Raw genomic sequence first — 19,847 nt, 5'->3', positions numbered from 1 at the left:
TTCTGTGAAAGTGGGGGGTGGAACAGTACACGTGTATGATCCTTGGTGACGAACGCGGAACCACAAGAGGGAGCTTTGCACTGACAAAGATCCAGCCTCTGGGCCTCAAAGACCAGCAGACTCATATGATTCCGTCGGTCTCAACAACTGAAGCTGCTTTATAGGAAAATGCAATTAGAATCTTAAAGCCCGAGTGAATAACTCTGGAATACAAAATCTCAAATTAGCTAAAGGGCTCAGAGGGTTTTTGGTTGATCTGTAGAGCTTTGACTCTTGCCGGAAGAGAGTCTTTTGGTCTTCTGAGCGCGATGGTGCTCCTGCTTGCATTAAGACTTGAAATCTGAGCTTGAATTCTCACAAATTAGTGTGCAAGGAACTTTGGAGCTTCATTTTACTTCATGTTGCTTCATATTGGTGCAAAATCGGTTAAAAAGAGCTATTTTCTTTTTCTTAGAGAATTAATCATGTGACACTGCTCCAAGGAATCCAGGATGGGGAAAAAAGAGCTTTAACTTTAAGGACCTTTAATACCATCAATGTATGAAGGAGATGGACACCACTGACTGTTTAGAGAAGCACAAACGGTACAGAAGGCTTTATTAGTGCTATCCTCCTGCTGCAGACTCAGTGGCCACTTGAGGATGTCTTGAACCTTCAGAGCTCTCGCCTGAGCAACAATGCTGCGACCCAAACGTCCTTCAGTCGCAGTCCGACTGTCGGGCAGCTCTCAAGCAGTGGTGATAGACAGCTGATAGAGCAGCTGACCAATAGGAACCGTGTTTACGGCCTCAGACGTGCCCACAGCAGCAGGCCTTGTCCAGGCTTGTCTTCTGTGTGTGTGTGTGTGAGCGTGTAAGACGAGGTCCAAGCTGCCGAGGCCTGATGGTGCCTGCAGGTGTGTGAGTGTGTGCGGTTGTCCGTTGGGAGGACGTGGTGGGGTCCAAATCCTTTTGTCATGGGTGAGACGCCACCTGAGTGTCCTTCCCCCAGTCCCTCCGACTCGGTGTTGGGTTCGAGGAGGAAAGAGGAGGAAAATGAGCAGGGAGACCAGGGTGGGGGGAGGGGCCACGGTGGTGGTGGTGAGGGGTTAGTGAGGGTGGGCCCCAATGAGAAGTGGGCTGGAACTTATGGTATGCCTGATGCAGGCACTGACAGGCTGAGGAGAGCTGGGGGGTAGGAGGAAAGAGTGTGAGAGAGGTCAGTGCAAACTGCGAATGCAGCTTCAGCGGGTGCAACACCTGCATGCATGGAGCAGGTTGAACTGCGCCGATCAGGGCCACAGGCGGTCAGTGTCGCACTCACACTGGTTTTCCACATAGATACCTGGGGCTTGAATCTGTTTAATCCGCAACACAATACCTTCGTGAGTGATGAACGATGAGACAAATTCAACGAAAAATTGAAAAGTGCCTTCCGTCCGTGCGTACAGTAAAATTAAATTAAAAAAGCAATATAGAGAACAGTGGATGAGAATGCAAACACAAATAAACAAATTCATAAATAGTAAATTGTCAGCAAGACACGGGGGCCTGCACGGGGGGGCGCAGTTTCAATATGCAGTGAAAAGCATAATTGCCACGGCATCACAGCGTTGCAAACACGGTCCAAGTTGCAGCCCACGGTGAAGCGCCGTGTCAAGGCACTAAAAGGGAAACGAACCAAACCAAATAACAATCAGAGTCAAAAGTATCCCTTTGCGGGGTTTTTTTTTTCAGATTATATTTTATCACCATTTCTTGGCCCCAAGGGTAAGAAGTTAGTGAGCTGTGATGATTCCCATGAAGACACGAGACAACACGACACGAAGACCTTTGGCCACTTTGGGGATCGAAACAGTTGGACTTCTTCTTCTTCTTCTTCTTCTTCTTCTTCTTCTTCTTCTTCTTCTTCTTCTTCTACTTCTTCTTCTTCTTCTTCTTCTCTCTCTCTCTTTCTCTCTCCCTGTCTCTCAGGGCACTTCTCCGGCCCACGGTGAAGAGACACACCCTGTGAGAGATGAGGGCAGTGGGAAGTGGGAGGAGGTGCACACGCTGAGCCCCCACTCACTCTGACTGGAACCTTTTCCTCATCTGAACCGAGCGGGAGGAGCCACGAGCAGCAGGATGACGTGTAGCTTCTTTTTTTTTTTTTCTTCTTTTTTTGTCGGTTTCTTCTTTGTGCCTCTTGGAATCAATCAGCTGTCCTGACTTTGTTTTCCCTGTGATCAGAGGTGGCAAAAGTATTCACATTCTATACTTAAGTGAAAGCACAGGCTACTCACTACTTACCCGAGTGAAGTAAAATCACTCTGTTGTGTTGCTATTTTGTAGCCTGTAAGTCTAAGTAATTAAGTGAGTAATTAAGTGAGTAAGTAAATCTATTTGGCTTTTAATGAAACTCTGAAAACTGTAACGGCAGCAGTTAAATTAGTTAGAACAGCAAAATAAAATGCTAACTTGGTCTATGACATGCCTGTGTGTGTATTGACACACTGCCACCACTCCTGGGCAATTGACATATTGTTAAGAACTGTATCGTCATGGTCTGTTTCAGTGTTTCGTGCTTTATTCTGAAAGTCTCGTCTCCCCTTGTATTTTCTGCACTTTACCTGCTGTTTCTGTTTGGCCTGCTTTTTTCATTTGTTATCTAAAATGAAAGGATTCCTGTTTCAATTGACATGGTGGTGCGGTGGTTAGCGCTGCCGCCTCACAGCAAGAAGGTTGCGGGTTCAATTCCAGGCAGCTTGCAAGTTCTCCCTGTGTCTGCGTGGGTTCTCTCCGGGTTCTCCTGCTTCCTCCCACAGTCCAAAAGACATACATGTGAGGTGAATTGGGAACTCTGAATTTCCAATTTTCACCAATTTTCCATAGGTGTGTGTGTGTGAGTGTGAATGGTTGCGATGAACTGGCCACTTGTCCAGGGTGTCACCCTGCCTTCGCCCTGTGACAGCTGGGAGAGGCTCCATCAGACCCCTGTGACCCTGAGTTCATTAAGAAGCGAGTATTGAAAATGGATGGATGGATGGATGGATGGATTTCTCTTTGGAGCACCCAGAGTTGTCTGCATTTGGCTCTTGCCTACACCCTCAAAGTGACATGTCTGCCACTGAGGGCACAGTGTTGACTGCATAAATCACATCCTGATGAATTGGCCACACAACTCATGCTGTCTCTTCCATCAGTCTTTGACTTCTAGTTGCCAGTGGTAGGAGAATGACTCGCTCCACCATAAGGACTTCTTTTCCCCCCACCAACAACCATTTGCTTTCCATCTTTCCTTGCGCGTGCATGTGTTTGCATACTTGTGTGAGAAAAATCCAACCGAGGTGTCTCATTGTCCCTCGGTGTTTCTCTTTGACTCAACGCTGTCATCTGAGTACCCCCGGTTGGAATTGGGGCGGCCCTGCTCTTAGCCCCGCCCACTTTGGGCAAACGCACTCATGCGCACAGCTGGTCTGCTGATGTTGCACGCCGAGGAACATTTATTCAGTGTCAGAGCTCCCGCCGATTGGCCCCGCCTCCATGCCAGGAGACTGTGCAGACCAGTTACGGAGCGCGCACGCACATACACACACACACACACACACAGCTTGTGACCTCTCCCCTCCCACAGACGTATCTTAACATAAACTACCGCGCCATGTCCTGTGCTTGCCCTGTTTAGGGAGTTGGAGGGCGGGTGTAGGATGTTGGGAAAATGGTTGCAGGGGTTTGACATAAAGGTCAAAACACAAAGTTTCTAACTTAAAGCTTTCTTTGCCAATGCAGACCAATTGAAATCAGATCATTTGCAGTGGGGGGGCAGAAGCATTAATGCCCATTAATGGCCACTCTGACTGTCCTGCTGTCTTGTGGGACGACCAGAGAAAGTTGTGAATCACAATGTGACTGTGGGTCTCTGATAGCGAAGCATTGCAGCTCGCCGGTACCTCGACCGTGCGTGGATATCAATTCTTAATTTGCTACTCGGCTGTGCAACAAACAAAAAAAGTCACTGAACTTCCAAATGCACGACTCAGAATCATCACAAACTGAACTCTCTGCACAGTTGCTGCTAGTGTGGTCGTAAGTCACCCTTAAAATTTAAATGGCTGCACGAGAGACAATTTGCATGTACAGCTTTTATGGAGAAATGACAATAAATTTCTATTATTTTTTAGTGATTTCTGCAATTTCCCCATGGTGGGATAATAAATATTACTAGGGACTGAGCCCGCGGAAGACTAGTTCGAAACAAACTGGTCTTTCGCAAAGGCCAAAAGACCCTATTGTTCTCACTCTCTTTATTAGGGACTGATCCTTATGCCACTTTCAACCCCATTTGGCCCCCTTGAACATGCTTTGTATTGCACCAGATTTTGCATGCAGGTCAGAAGTGGCGGAAAAATGTAATTTATTGGAGAAACTGTACAAATGCTGCTCAATAGTGCCCCCTACATTGATACAAACAGTAAAAAGGCCGTAGTGTCCTCTAGGAAGGTCGCAGAGACATGGGACAAAGACCCACGCGTTCGTTCAATCAAGACCTAATTTTCATAAATGCTGACCTTTGACCCCTGACTAACCGGAAGTGAGCTATTTTCACTTGTTTGAAAACAAAAACCAAGAGCATAAGGCTCTGAAACCGTAAGTGCTACGGCCTTGAAAATGTAGTATGACACAGACAAGACCTTCATGACAAAACGTGAGTGGGGAAACTTTAGACATCCCAACCGTATTTATTTTACGGCCCTTGAAAGTCAAGGTCACCCCCAATATGCAGCTTTGAACCCTATTTTGACCATTAAGACCAAAGGCATCGGCAGCATTCTGGAGGGGTCAGTAGGCATCGGGAGTTGTCGGGGGGCATCGGTGGGTGTCGGGGGGGGGGGGGGGTCTTACTTAATTCTTATTTTTATTCTTAACAGGTGGAGTTGCGGCCTGTTGTCCCTACCAGTCTTTCCTGAATATTGTGGTTCCAATGCGTCTGAGGGGGCTGTAGATACACACTCAAGATGCAGACAGCGTTTTGGGACACATTGTTTTTCCACCCTTTGCCTCACATCTGGAGACAGGACACCTCCTTCCTTTCCCTTACGCCAGCCCCCTTCTGTAAGGAAAAAAAAAAACCCCACCGTTTTGTGCATAGTTCTACCAGCGGTTGCCCCTCCCTCCCTCCCGCTTCCCCCATCGCTCCGACATACACTGATTTCTCTCACGTTACCTAAACACTCGCGTTAACCTAGTTATTCGGCAGCTCGCTCATCACCAGCACATCATTGTTCGCTGGTCCTTCATTGGGGCCTGTAGCCTGCACCAGCGCCGCAGCTTGCAGAGAGCAGCACACGTCCAGGGTCTGCGTGCATGACTGGGAGTTCTGGTTTTGTAAGAGCAGGGACCTAAAATGACCACCAGTGGGCGCCAGGACATCTGTTGGAGGCGTTGTAAAACCTCAGGCACAGATTCCAGTCACTTCTGAACAGGGAGCTGCTGTAGGTATTGATTTCTTATCTCCGGGAGACGTGGCCGCTTCTGAGGAGATTCAACAAAAGTTTGCATCATGTGTGTTTAACCTGAACACCAGGGGGGAAAAGCTCAGGTCTTGCCCCCATTAGTTTCAATGGTGATAATGTTGGGGTCATTTTTTCATGACTGCAGAAGATGAGAAAAAGTTTGTGTTTCAGAGGTTTAAGTGTAAAAGGTGTTTCAAAGTTTCTCTTCCAGAGCTTTGAAACTCTTCCCAGATCTAATTTCTCCCAGCACTTCAGATTGCTGTGCTCACTGGCAGCAAAAAAAAGTACGTAGCCAATCAGCTTTAGAGGCAGGATAAAGGGTTGGGACGTCAGGTTTTTTTTTTTCTTCTTCTTCTTCTTCCTCTCTTTTTGTGGCGAGCCAAGATGACAGAGTGTGGAGGCGCTGACTTTAGGTGCACTTCTAGAATTCACAAATAACGCAGATGAAATCCATGTTTTACCTCTTGGAAATAAAGTCGGTGCATTATAAGCGCTATTGCTTTAATGGTTATCAGCAAGTACCTTTTATATAGCCAGAGACATTTAAGAAAACTGATTCAGCACAATTTTTAATAAATCACGTAACTGCATCAGTTCAACCTTCCATACTCAGAGTGTGAAGGAATGGACATGTATTGATATCCAGTACATGGATATATAAATGGAGCTGCAGGTCAGTCTAGTTTGATGATTATGTCACCCTAAAATATGCATGCAAAGACAGCGCGTAATCCCTGTTATATGCATGGGTGGCATTGTATGTATGACGCAGCATGGTTTTCACAACTATGCTGAAAATGACACAGAAGTCAAACAAAAGGTCTTAAAATACTCAAGATGAAAAGAAAAAAGCAGCAGGAGAGTGTCGAGGTAAAAGAAGAAGCAGGGCTCTTTATTTGTATGTGAACCACAAAGGTCCGCATCGAAATAAATAAAGCGCGACGACCGCTGCTTTGTGCATCTTTGGTGTCGGGACCACGCAGGGCTTCACTCATCAGGAACATCACCTCTGAGAGGAGAGGAAGAACAAACGGCGACGATTAGAGGGGCAGACACAGATAAACACAGAGGAAGCAGCAGTGGAGAGGAGTTTGTGTGTGTGCATGTGTTGTGTGTGTGTGTGTGTGTGCGTGTGTCTATGTGGCTCTCTGCAGCTCTCATCATCCAACTCGGATTCCAGCGGATCTGATGTCCCACCTCCACAGCCAATAGGAAGCGGCCGGCGTTGGCGCTGACCAATCACCTGCGTGACTTTTCGATGCGCCGCCGCCCACCCATCCCTGAGCTCCACCTACCAGCTGCCGCAGCGGAGACATTTCCAGCTGTATCCACGAGAAAAACAAACCCTGGTGACGCTTTGAAAAGACCAAACATGAGTTTTTACTCACTCTTTATTCCACACCTGGCCAGGACAGACATTAAATTAATCAGGCAGAAATAGGTGCATGTATTTTAAGTTGAAAAGGTCGGATTTGTGGGTTCCCCTAATGCCGTGCACGGTGATGCTGTGACATGGTCACATGATGACCGTGATCGTGTGACCAGGTAGCCCACCTGCATTTAAAGTGGAGATGTTAGCTAGACCAGGGGTTCCCACACCTTTTCACACCATCCCCCCATTTTTATTTTCAATTCGGGACATGTTCTCAAGAATTTGAAGTCCAACATCAAAACAATCAAAACAATTTTTTTTAATTGAAAAAAATTAAAGGAAGGAAGGGGTAGCTAGCTGGCGCTAGCTCCTCTTACCTGTTTGCTGCTCGTCCTGCTGCTCAAAATGGTCAGAAATTTGAAATGCTGGGAGAAATCTACGATTGCAACGCAAGTTTTTGGTTTGTTTGGGTTTTAGTTTTGATTTAGACATTCAAGCACACGCGCACACGTTGTACTTCTGGTCCGTACTGAGACTTGACCTGGTGATCTCCTGGTTGGGAGACAGTGTTGTTCACCACCAGACCGTCTTCAGTACTATGACAGCTCATTGGGTTAGACTGCTGACTGTGGTGCGAGAGACCTGGGTTAAAAATCCTAAATGTACTTAAGTTCTTTTTCTCAGCTGTACGCTTGAGATGCGTATATACCTCAACCACCTGACAAAAGGGGTGGATAGCTCAATGGAATAAACCATTGACTTGCATGAGGGAGAGCAGGAGGTCGACACATCATCTAGTTGTGTAAACTTTTCCTGAATATTTTTGTTTCGACTATAGTATGTCTGTTTTTTTGTTTTTTTTCAATTTTCAATGTCGGGATTTTGCGTTCTAGTACTACGTCCAATGCTAAACTATAGTAGGACGGTCATTTCAGCGAGTTTCTTCATACTATAGTGAGAAACAATGTTGCTATGGATAGTTTTAAAGCCAATCGTTCATGAATTTGGAGATCAGTTTCCCCCCCCCCCCAAGGGCCTTGGGTTTGAACCTTGGCTCTCTGGCGCTGTTGGTAAAGAGCTTCCTGGCAAGCAAAAAAAAAATACAGGAGTCTGGCTATTAACGGGGCAAAGTGAAGCAGCTATAAACGACCTGTTTTGTGGAGCAAAGGCTCACAAATCCCATTTAAAAACAGCACCATAAAACTTCAAAAAAGAAAAAAAAAAACGTGCCGCCTCCATCTGAGCTGCTCCTCCTCTCCATCCCCGTGTGGAGATACGGGCCCTTCAGCCGCTAACGTGTGCTAAGTGCTAACTGAAAACAGCAGTGGGTTTAGAGGTGTGCAGTAGTGTTGGGGGGTGGGGGGGTGGGGGGTTAATGGGCCTTCAGAGCTGCTAATATGGAAAGAGAGACTGTTTAAAAATTGCTGAGAGGGAGAGAACGGGGGACATGAAACGAGCAGAAGAAAGGAGAGGAAGAAGTGACCTGTGGCCCCCCGATGTCGTACTGGAAAACCGCCAGAGGGGGGCCGTTTTAAAACAACTCCATAAAGAAATTTAGGGTTTGGGGGGGACGTAGGGTGGAGGGGGGTGCCAGCGTGGCAGCCTGGTAGCTGCTGATCTTTCAGCTTGTTTGTCCATCGAGTTGCACTCAAAGGTGGTGACTGCGACGCTGGAGGAGGATTGGTCTCCCCAAGAAGGCCGGGGGGGGGGGGGCCTCGAAATTACTTCTGTTCCTTATGTGCGTCTTCCCTTCATCAACCTGAATATCAAGATCACTGCCACAGGTTGCACTGGCCTTGAGTTCTAGCGATCACTGACCGTTAGCTCTTTGCTGCTATATGCTGGACATAAATTAAGGAAGTGAAAGCCTGTTTGGATTGAAAATGAATGACTCTAACCTACCTCCCACATGTGCCCTGTGTGAAGACTGAGGAATATCCGTTTTGATCAACAGCCATAACGTATTCGAATGCCAACGCAGGATGTGCTGCTCAGTGTTGGCAAGTAATCTGTTACGAAGTAATCCGCTACACTAATTAAATTATACTTTTTCAGTCACGGAGTAATGTAACGGGACTATTGTGGCAAAACTGGTAATTATATCATGATGACTTTATCAAGCAACGATTCCATTACTTTTGTGAAATATTTTTGCGAGCTAAAAATGTCTTATTGTCCACAAAATGTCTGAAAGAAAAGCAAACAAAAACGACGTCGTCGCAGATTGATGATGCAGCCGTGCATGCAACATCAGTGATATATACATATATATATATATACATCAGTGCAAGCAATGGCGGCGGCAAGAGAAAAAAAATCTGTGACTGCGTTTGTAGCTGGAAATACAAACATTATTTTGAGTTCGTCTCGTCTAAATCACAGAATATCGTGCAGGAAACAAGACCTTCTCAACTGTCACTTTATCTTTTTTTTGACTAAAGTAACTCGTAATTACTTATGAAACAAAGTAGTTAAAGAAGTATTAGATTACTTTTTAAACAAGTCATCAGTAATCTGCAGTTGGATTACTTTTACTTCTGATGACTTTTGATTAACTCCATGACAAGTCACACGACACATAATTCACGAGAGCGCCGCTTCGATGTGATTGGACAATTCAGTAGGATGTTCTTCACTCACACCGACGCCGAACTCAAGCAGCGTAGTGTGACCAGCTGATGCCAGTTTTGGCCAGAAGGGAATGACGGAGATGAATTTGAGGTCCATGAGAACAAAAAAACACATTTACATTGAAACCACAGCCAAAGTCAGCGGCGTCCCAGTCTTATCTGTACTGATGCGGCTCGTAAAGACCTCTGAAACCTTTGCAACCGCATGGCGTTTCTTGGAAAAATTGGCAATCATCACAGTGGAAGCATTAAACCTGCGAGATGCACAGAAAGATGATATGGAGGTCGGGGCAGTCGACTGAAGTAGTCAGGGTTAGGCTCGTTGAGGTTGGTTTATTTATTGTTCACGTTGGCGTCGCCTCTCGCTGACTTCACACAAACACACGCACAGGAGCAGGCCAATAAGAGAGGCTCTTGTTTCTGAGGAAGCAGTAAACACACCAGGTATCGCAAACGTATTCACTGCTTTCCCCCTTGATCTCAAGACATGTAAAAAGCTGCCGCCAGCAGCAACATTAGACACACACATGCACACGTGCGCACACGCACACACACACACACACACACACACACACACACACACACACTTACATGCATTTACACAGCAACTGTTGCGGTAAAGTCAATTTGCTCATGCTGCTGTTTTAAGGCAACACCAAGGGAAAGGTAGAATTTGCAGAAAAGTGACAGTAGTTTTCATTTTCGAACTTCAACTCATATTAACTGTTTTGGATTTTTTTTTAATTTTTTTTCAGCAGAATTCACAAACATTAGACTGTACAGTTTAGTTTCCACCATCCACGCATTACTATGACAGAGCTGCTCATTTTTCAAGGATGTTGGGGAGAATCTTTTTTAATTTTCCTTTTAATGAAAAACGGTCTTTCCCCTCTTTAAACTGTCCTTTTGCATTACTGACATGCAACATACCAAGGATACAGATACTGTTTATTGTTGGACATAGACTACCACAATTCATTTATTGAATCTTTAAATGTCCACAAAAGAGCGCCTGTAAGTATATTTCAGCACGACACCTCAATCACGCCATGTATTTATTTTGCATTTTTGATTTTGATTTCATCACTTCCCTCTATCTCTGGATGCGATATTTGTCAAATAAAACGGTTGACTGACCAACAGGTCTTCGGAAATGCACATAAATGCAGGAAGGAATGAGGAGAACAGAGCTGACATCTGGTTTGGGCCCAGTTACAGTGTTTTAAGGAAGTTTTCCTTTAATAGAGGAGACGCAGTGGCAGTAACGTTAATGGCAGCTTGGTAAACGGCTGCTTAAACATACGGAGTGTCTCTTCTCTCCTCGCCGTGCGGCTAAATGAAAAGGCCGGAGGCCCTTAAACGGCTCATCACACCTGCTGCAAAAGGCAAAGTATGTTAAGAGCGGAGCGGGCCAGGATGCGTGGAAGAGACGGAAGCGAGGTGCTGACAGACGCACCGACTTTTATTCCCCAATGAAGCCGTCACGGACACTCGTCTCGCTTCAAAAAATGGAAAGTGTTGCGTGTCCCGTGCATCGCCCCCTGTCTGCAAATCAGCAAACAGCTTCAAGGACACGTTGCTGGTATGCTTCTCTTTTTTTTTTGGGCCAGAACTTGCTATAACGTTGTGAATTAGCACTGTCGGCACCATGCTCTTCACCGGTATTCGGAAGCGGGAACATGATGCAGGTTGGGTTGGGTTATTTCATAAAAAGGGAATTTAAACCAAACAGTTTTGTTTTTTTCTTGGACGAATTTGGTCATGGAAATTAGTAACTTAACCAAACTCAAGGTGTAATGTGACCAAGTTCTGGAAGTGTAAAACTCAAAAAGTGCAAAAAAATAAACAGGAAAACTTGCATTTAAAAAACTTAAAATAAAACAACCTCAGGAACACGATTGCCACGATACGAAATACTGTACAACTGTATTGTACATAGTGTCTGCAGGACAGAAGAGAGAACTGGATGTGTCGTCGAGAAAGAAAGAAAGAAAGAAAGAAAGAAAGAAAGAAAGAAAGAAAGGCAGCAGAACCTTTGCTTCCCACACACTTCTCATGCACTCACACGCACCTAGTCTGTAATTTAATGTGTATTTATAGCAGTCTGAGTGGCCTGGACGCTACTTTGAATGAAGGAAAATGTCGAGGCGTGATTATACACTGCTATTCCAAGTCTTCCCCCTCCCTTCCGGCAACTAGCGCCGTGAACGTCTGACGCTTTTATTCTGAAAGGACTGGAGGGAGAGAAGAAAAGAAATCTAAATTCAAAGCGAGAAAGAAAGCTGGGAGAGTTCAATCAGACCAACACAAATATCACAATCATTAAAGGGAGATCCCCCGACCCTCCACCCCGGTTGAGAAAAGGAAGCCGGTGGCCAGGTGAGGTATTGCAAGAGAACAGGGTTAAACAGGGAGACCTACAGGAATAAAGGGAGAGACAACTGTTATTTGAAGGTATTTGGAGAACTCTCACAACGCCAACGCAACGCTGTATGTGAAATAACAATGATGGGCTGAAATTCTTTCAAATGTTGCGGATCCATCATGAAAACATCCTGCTTGATTCGCTTTGAGAGGAGAATGTTTCAACAGCAAACGTCGGGGTCGGGCACGTCCAAAACATATATTCATGGACTTTTTCAAAGTGGATCTCAGTTGCGGGCCATAAAAACTGACTTAACTAACATTGACAACAACCAAAAACTAACTTTACGAACATTGACTTGTAAAATAATAATGTATATATCTTGTTTATTTCCTCTCTTAATCTACTGATGTTTCGTCATATTTCTTTGTTTCTATTTCAGTAAGAAATCTTTCCTTCTTTGGCACAATATTGTTGCTCTATTTGATCTAATCTTAACAAAAAAAACGGGAAAAAAATGAAAACACACATTGTATTGATCCCTGGTAATGAAGGATGTCGCGTTGGGCAACAGGGACGTGTGTTTAAAAGATCTCCTGCGCCAGAATGTGGCACCAGTAAATAATACATGATGTGTGTGTGCGTGTGTGTGTGTGCGTGTGTGTGCGCGACCCCTGCTTTTTCCTCCTCCCCTCAGACGGTTTCTGTCTTGCCTATTGACTCCAGTCGTCCTCTAATCACTCGGATACATGATCACAGGGTGCTGCCGCTCGTCCTGTGTGTGTGTGTGTGTGTGTGTGTGTGTGTGTGTGTGTGTGTGTGCACTCGATGGGATGTTCATCCTCCGAGTTCAACCTCGTGTCTTATTTACATCGATACGGCTGTAAATGCGGAAAAGGCGCGAGGGCTTTTCCTGACCTTCCGCGCTCGCCAGTCGTACCCTAAAAATCTCGTACACGCACGCGCACAGACAGACGAGAGACGCGCACCATTTCCACAAGGTAAACCTCTAATCATAAGAAAATGACAGGGGGATCGAGCTGGGTGGGGGGTGTGGGGGGATCATAAAACCCACACATATTTCTGCTTCCATAATGTCACATATTACAGAGCAAAAAGCATCATGGGAAACACCTGCTTCGGAGCACACAGGTGGTAGAGACGGGGGATGGGGGGTGTTTAGGGGATGTAGGGAAACGTGTAATTTAGAGCATTTTAAACAGGACAGGTGAGCGCTGTTCGGGGGAATGTGTTGAAACAAGAATCCTTGTCTTCAGCAATTCTGATGGTCAGTTTAGCCGCTAGGCTGGAGAGCTTTTCCTTTTTTTGCTTTTCGTTTTTCCATCGATGAAAACACACACGCATGAATAGCACGCTTTTCACAAGTCAAGATTCAAGCGAACCTTTTCTTTCTCACTTATGCAACGGAAGCTGAACATGTGTTGCTTTGTCGAGTTTGAAGGAAATTATTTTTGTTTTATTTGATTTTATTTTTAATTGCATACAGTACTTTTATCTCTTTTCATACTATAGTTTAAAACGTTGCATGTCTTTTACTACACTAGTTCCCTTTTCAAGCTAGCGTAAATGCTAATTTCTCCTGGAGATCAATAAAGTATCAATCTGTCCATCTATCTATCTATCTATCTATCTATCTATCTATCTACTGTATGTAAATGAAATGCCACACAGGAGAGATGTGGCCGACCCACCCGTTACATTGGAAGGGAACAATCAGACATGCTATCGCTAGCTAGTTTGAGGCTTTCCGTTGGCGCAAGGTGAGAAATTAGCCAATCGTGAAAATGCCAACCAGCTCTAATTTAGCTGCAACCACTGCAGCATCCACGCTAACCCTGTTAGCATTAGACGTTGTTTTCAACTAGCAGCTACTTTTGGAAGAGCGTGGCGCAGTTGCTTTATCTATAAAGTATAAAAGTTGGAATTTTATATGTTGTCTGTTGCAGATGAGCTAGATTTAATAGCTGAAATATTATTATATATATATATAAAGTTACATACTCAAAATATTTACTTAAAGCCATTGTTGGACCCCTAAGAGATTCAACAATTTGGTTAGATGAAGCCTTCAAGTTTAACTTTGCTGAATATAAGACAAATTGTCATAGTCTGTTTCTATTTGTAAATTATGCCAACATAGTGCATACTTTACAGCATATTATAGCATTATTTCTCTTTCGCACAATGTGTGACCAGAAAGAATTAAATGCCAGGTAGACTGAGGAGAAATATACTGCATATACAACCGCACCGTCCCAAATCCACTCTGCCGAAACCAAAACCACACAGGGGGAAAGGGAACCAATGGGGAGGAAGGATAAGAGGATGACAAGGAGGAAGTGTCACATGATTGTTGTTGAAGGGAAGAGAAAAAAAATGGTGCTGCTGTAACAGGAGACTAAAGGAAAAAGCAGTCACACGTCAGCAAGCTGCCCACACGGCGACACAGTGGCAGCTTCACACCAACGACCCGGAAACATGGCAATCAATTCTGCCATTAGTGTTGCACTTTGGCTCTTTGCAAGTGTATCATAACCAAAAAAAAAGAAGAAGAATAAATGCGCCAAAGCTGACCTCCCTCACACCCCCCCCCCCCCCCCATCCCACCCGACCTCTAGAACACTGGCAGGGTTGCAGCGTGGCTGCAGACTGTGGCTCATGTTAGGGAGTGGCTGAGGGAAGCCAGAGTAGCAGAGGGCTTAACTCTTCACCGTCCCTCCACACTGACCACTAACAAGTCAAATTATAGGCCCTCTGGTGTATATATAGTCCACGTGCACGTGCATGCTGCTGCTGGTGCCGCTCATATATGATGGCACCATTGGCGGGGGGGTGGGGGAGGGATCAGGGGTCTTCCGTCATGACATTTTTTCTAACGACATCATCCAGGCCCTCCAAGAGGAAGCAGCCAGTGTGGCCCATCTTCACAGTTGTCTATAACCACAGAACACTCTAGGCGCAGAACACAAAGGAGATTTTCCCCTGCAGCAGCTCCGCCTCATTGTTTCCACTGAGTACTTATTTACATGTTTACACATACATTTGGATGATCATTTTGATTATATGAAGTAGATTGTGATTTTTTTTTTTTTTTTTTTTGGACTGCACTTTCGGCTTTCGGCTGTACTTTAGCACAATTGATTGAAATTGCTTGAAATTGTTCTTCCCAACACTGTGCCACGCTTTCCGTTGGCTTAACGTAATGATGATTGGAAGCCAGAGTCAACGCCTGTGACTTCCCCTGGGCGGGGGGGAGTATCTCAGAATTCACATTATTATTGAATGGCACTGAAGAATCTGTCTTTGTTTAGTGAAGGGGTTAATTTCTTTTAAGGGGAATTTTCCACAGCTTTGCACTCTTGGGCCGAGATAAAGGTAAACCGTAGTGGTGAGAGGAAGTCATGAAGGAGGAGGAGAGGAGCACACCGGTTTAGAGAGCAAGGGGCTTTAACGAAAATGAGAAATGGACGGTGAGGGAAGAAAGTGGAAAGACTGATGTAGCAGACAAATGGAGGGCAGAGGAAGAGGAGGGTCGGCGGGGGATCCTTCGAAAAGATGAAATGGACTTGGAAGGAAAGTCGGAGCTTGGAGGAGGAAAGAGAGGAAAGGGGGAGGCGAGGCTCCCAGCTGGAGGAACACTGAGGGGAGATGAGACAGGGAGGAGACAGACAGGATGAAAGAGGAGGAGGAGGAGGAGGAGCAAAGCATTGGAAGAAGAAACGGCATAAAAATGAAAAATGATGAAGGCAATCCACCTCAGCACACCAAACACTGCATGCGTGTCTGAGAAGTTTCGTTAAACCGGACATGGACGGCGAGTGTTTCAGTCGCTGTCACCGCGGAGGTGAGTGGAAAACATCTGGCAGTGATGTCATCACTGTGGGACGGGTGCAAGTGGCACCAGGAAAAGAGACGGACAAAACGCATCACTCAAGTTGACAGACTCAGAAACTTCTTCTTCCTCATCTTCTTCTTCATCTTCATCTTCTTCTTCTTCTTCTTTTTCTGTGGCTGACGCTCACTGAGACTGCGCAGTGCCAGTGGTCAAACACTCCACTAAACAGTGACATCAATGGTGAAGAATGCAAACGCTCGCTCGCTCTCGCCCTCCAGCTCTCTCGCTCTCTCTCTCTCTCTCTCTCTCTCTCTCTGACTCCTCCCCTCGTGTGCCTGACACACACACACACGCACAAACACACATATTGGTTAGATTAAACTGCCACGGAGGAGAGAGAGAGGGAGGGAGAGAGAGAGAGAGAGAGAGAGAGAGAGAGAGAGAGAGAGAGTGATCTCCCACATTTAACCCGTCTTTCTCTCTCAAGACTTCTCTGAAATTTCATACCAGCGTGAATAACGAGCCTTTATAATGCGTCAAGCCAAAGTTTAAGCGCACACATCTCGAAGCCGAGTAGCCCCACATTATTCATATATAACGGACTTCCTGGTAGTTTTCCATCAAGAAGTGGTCGCTGACCTAAATGTGTGCCAGACTTAACAGCTGCCCGGGGAAGACGACTACTATGTACTACTACAGCTGTCCAGCTAGCTTGATTAGCTCTGTGGTTTAGCCACGCTTAGCAATCTTCTGGGGTGGCAGGACAACTGCGACACGTCACGTGGTCACCCACCTATGACCTCAAGGTGGGTGTTTCAGGCCGGTCAACTTTTTATCATCGTTATTGTTGCTGTTTGGTCGCACGTTATCATTTAGTGCCACGCCAGCCTTTTAATATGAGTCGGGCTGTTCAAGAGCGGCCCTCCACTCCTGACTGCTTTTGAGGCTCTCTTGCAAATGTCTAGAATAACGGAGGGAAAAAAGACGGGGAGCAACTCCTCCCATTCGTTGTGTTTCTGTGGGAGGTTGTCTCCGAGAATCTGGGTTTGTCTTCAGCTTCTTTTTTTTTTTTTTTTTCTTTTTTTTTTTTATTGCAACGTCGCCCTGCCACGTTGAGGATGGGAAGTCTACTTTTTCCTTCTTTCTCTGTGCGTCCTTCACAAACACCATGACGGAGGTCAAGAGAGGTAATGTGGGAGAAGACGCTTCCCAGTGGAAAAGAAACAATGAAGATGAGAAAGAGTGGAGTGAATGTCCCTTAAATGAAAGGACTAGGAGCGTTTCTTAGGAAGAAAAAAAAAACTGAATTGAAAAAGGAAAAATGTGAGAGAAGCAGCTAAAGTTAAAATAGAGCTAAAGGGGAAAATGAGGTGTTAAGTTTTTCACAGGGGGGGCGGGGGGGTTTGGAGGGCCCCAGTAGATCCTCCTCTTCTCAAATCAACTCCATAAAACCTGCAAAAAACAGGAGGCCTTTTGAGTACACATGTCTACCAAAAGGCAGAGTAGTTCACTTGCATTGGTACAAAAAAACAACCGGCGTAAATATAGCTTGAGCTCCATGGCATCACCGCACAGTTGTGAAAGTGTTCCTCCAGGAGCATGGCAAGAGCTGCCGCACAACAAAAGCTCCTCAGCAACAACCTGTGGAACAGGGCCGAAGGTGTGCAGGTGGTGTCAACATTAGCTTTAAAAATGACATCACGGGTGACGTGAGATTTACGCGGATATCCATACACTGAATGTTCTGTAGCATTAGCACATCTTCAGGGAAACACTGTGCACCTGTGACAAACAAGCGGAACACACCTCCAAGTCAATTTTGCGTAACATTTTTGTGATTAACAACCTCCAAAGGTGCCTTTCTTCCGAATAACACCAAGCGCATCTTGACTGGACCCCAGTGACAAGTCGGAGAAGCAAGTTTGAGGCTTACTTCACGGTTAGCATTGTAAGCGGATAGTAGCGGATAGCAACACACCCCAAAAAAACAAAACATGGAGCACCAAAGGACATAAAAGTGGCCAAAGAAATTGTTAGCAGCTCAATTAGCTCGTGAGCTTGGAGCTACTGACGAGCTAGCTAGCTAGACACCGCAACATGCTAATGAGCCGCGGCATCGCGTCACAGAACCAGCATTGTGGCAGTTTTGTTTTGCTAGTTGTGTGCAACAGTGTTAAGCGTTACAGTGTACGGCAGGACCCTGACTTAACTTTGTATTTTCACAAGCTGCCGGGGTCACTGACCTCGCCAGCCAATGAGGCTCGTTGTTGGCCGGTGATGGGAAAAACACATGTAGAACCAACAGGAGGCAGGATTTACACCCCAGGTCTCCTCCGCCTTGCAGCCAGAGCGCAACCCAGTGCAGAGGTGGTCGGACCAGGGATGGTTTTGGTTCTACACTCGTTAAGTTAAGAGCAAAAGACGAGGTCGGACTTCCCAAGAGGAGCCGTTGGCAGAGTGTGGAAGCTTTACGAGGCTGCACTCCATCGAACAGTGGAGGCATCCCGATTCTGGACTTGCACGGCTGGTAAGGCTTTTACCGTGACAGACTGTTCAACCCCCACCAACACAAAACCAGCTCTGACCTCTGACCCCCACCAACAGTGTCTCTCTCTCTCTCTCTCTCTCTCTGTCCCTCTCTCGCTCTCCCTCTCTTATGGAGATTTGCAGACACACAAGTGTTCCTAATAGGTTTGTCACACCTTTAGCTTTTTGAACCCCAAGCTTGTCCGTCCTCTTCGCTTACCCACCATCATCTCAGCGATGGAGGCAGTGGCAAATTCACACCATCAATTTGTTCAACCGGCAAGACGGTGAAAAACATTTCCGGACGCTCTGCGAACACAAAATGTGAGCCGAGAAAAGGAGCAGGAGCAGGGGAGGTCGGAGCTTCCATGAGAGTGAGGTGTGCCCACTGGTGACGGATCGCGAAATCCCACCCTGATACCGTCAGAGCCAAATCAAACCAACTCTTCCTCCCCGGCAGATCCGATTCATTGTTTCCTCGCTGCTTGGTGTCTCTTCCCGGGCAGAGGGTTTGGCCTGCAGCCAAGGAAGTAAGCCATTTGCCGTAGAGACGCTAATGGGATGCTGCAGGCCTTCCCCTGACTTTACGTGGGTCACTGTCATCCTAAGTGCACGGAACGCACTGAGAACCGCCCACTCTCAGTCCTCGCCCTTGTAAATGTCGGTGGAGGGCGAAGCGCCGTAAATCGTGCAACATCCGCGTTATTGTGCCCGAGACAACCGGAGCGAAAGCTTTGCACTAAAGTCTCGATGGGGAAGTGCACTGGCAGTGTCTTGCAGCATGAGGTTGTGAGACCTCAGCCACTGGGATCGACACTACACAGCCAGTCAACACTTCGTTCATTCAGTTTTACAGCAACTGTATAATCGCAACAGTGACACAACACCAGCAACTGCAACTGCTGGAGCGACAGTCAGGTTAGCTTCGGGATGCAGCATGAAGATTGTCAAAGACTTTGAAAACGAGGCTCTTCGTCGTGTTGACGACCGCATGATCAAAATATCAGAGCAGAAGGAAAAATTCCTCCAACCCATGGACCAAAGCTGGTAACTTTTTGTTTGTTTGTTTGTTTTGTTTGATTGTTTGTTTGTTTGTTTTGAAACAATGACATGCTATAGCGCGAACCATGCCATACCTGGGCAGGCCTAGGCCTACTTCTTCATTGCAGTATAAGGCAGTGAGCTGGTTTCCTCATACTTGATCATTTTATAACGCTTCCATACTCAAGACATGTCCTGGCATGGTTGACTGCTTAGCATTCAGCTTCTGTCTTTCCACTTTTCTGCTTATGCCCAAACAAACAAACAAATATTAAAATGCAACTGCATATAATTATATGTGTATAATTATATATATATACATACACATATATACTTACAGCTGAGAGAGTCCCAGTCAACTGGAAGTCAAGTGTCTTAATATGACAACGTCCGCCACCGCCACCGCCACCACTTGGTGAACAATCGAGCAATAATCTCTTATCTGTATTTTTTTTTTTTTTTTTGTGGCTTTATGGTCATTAATGGTTATCAATAGAGACGTTTGGATCTCAGTCTCTCTAAGCATCATAAAAGTTCACCGCTTCCCTCTATTTATTTTTTTTTTAAAAAACTCTTTGAAAGTGATA

This window comes from Nelusetta ayraudi, unplaced genomic scaffold (assembly GCF_046127955.1).
Source record: "Nelusetta ayraudi isolate G7.1 ecotype Tasmania unplaced genomic scaffold, CSIRO-AGI_Nayr_v1 ptg000034l, whole genome shotgun sequence".
In the NCBI taxonomy this organism is placed as follows: Eukaryota; Metazoa; Chordata; class Actinopteri; order Tetraodontiformes; family Monacanthidae; genus Nelusetta; species Nelusetta ayraudi.
This window is presented reverse-complemented; position numbering follows the sequence as displayed.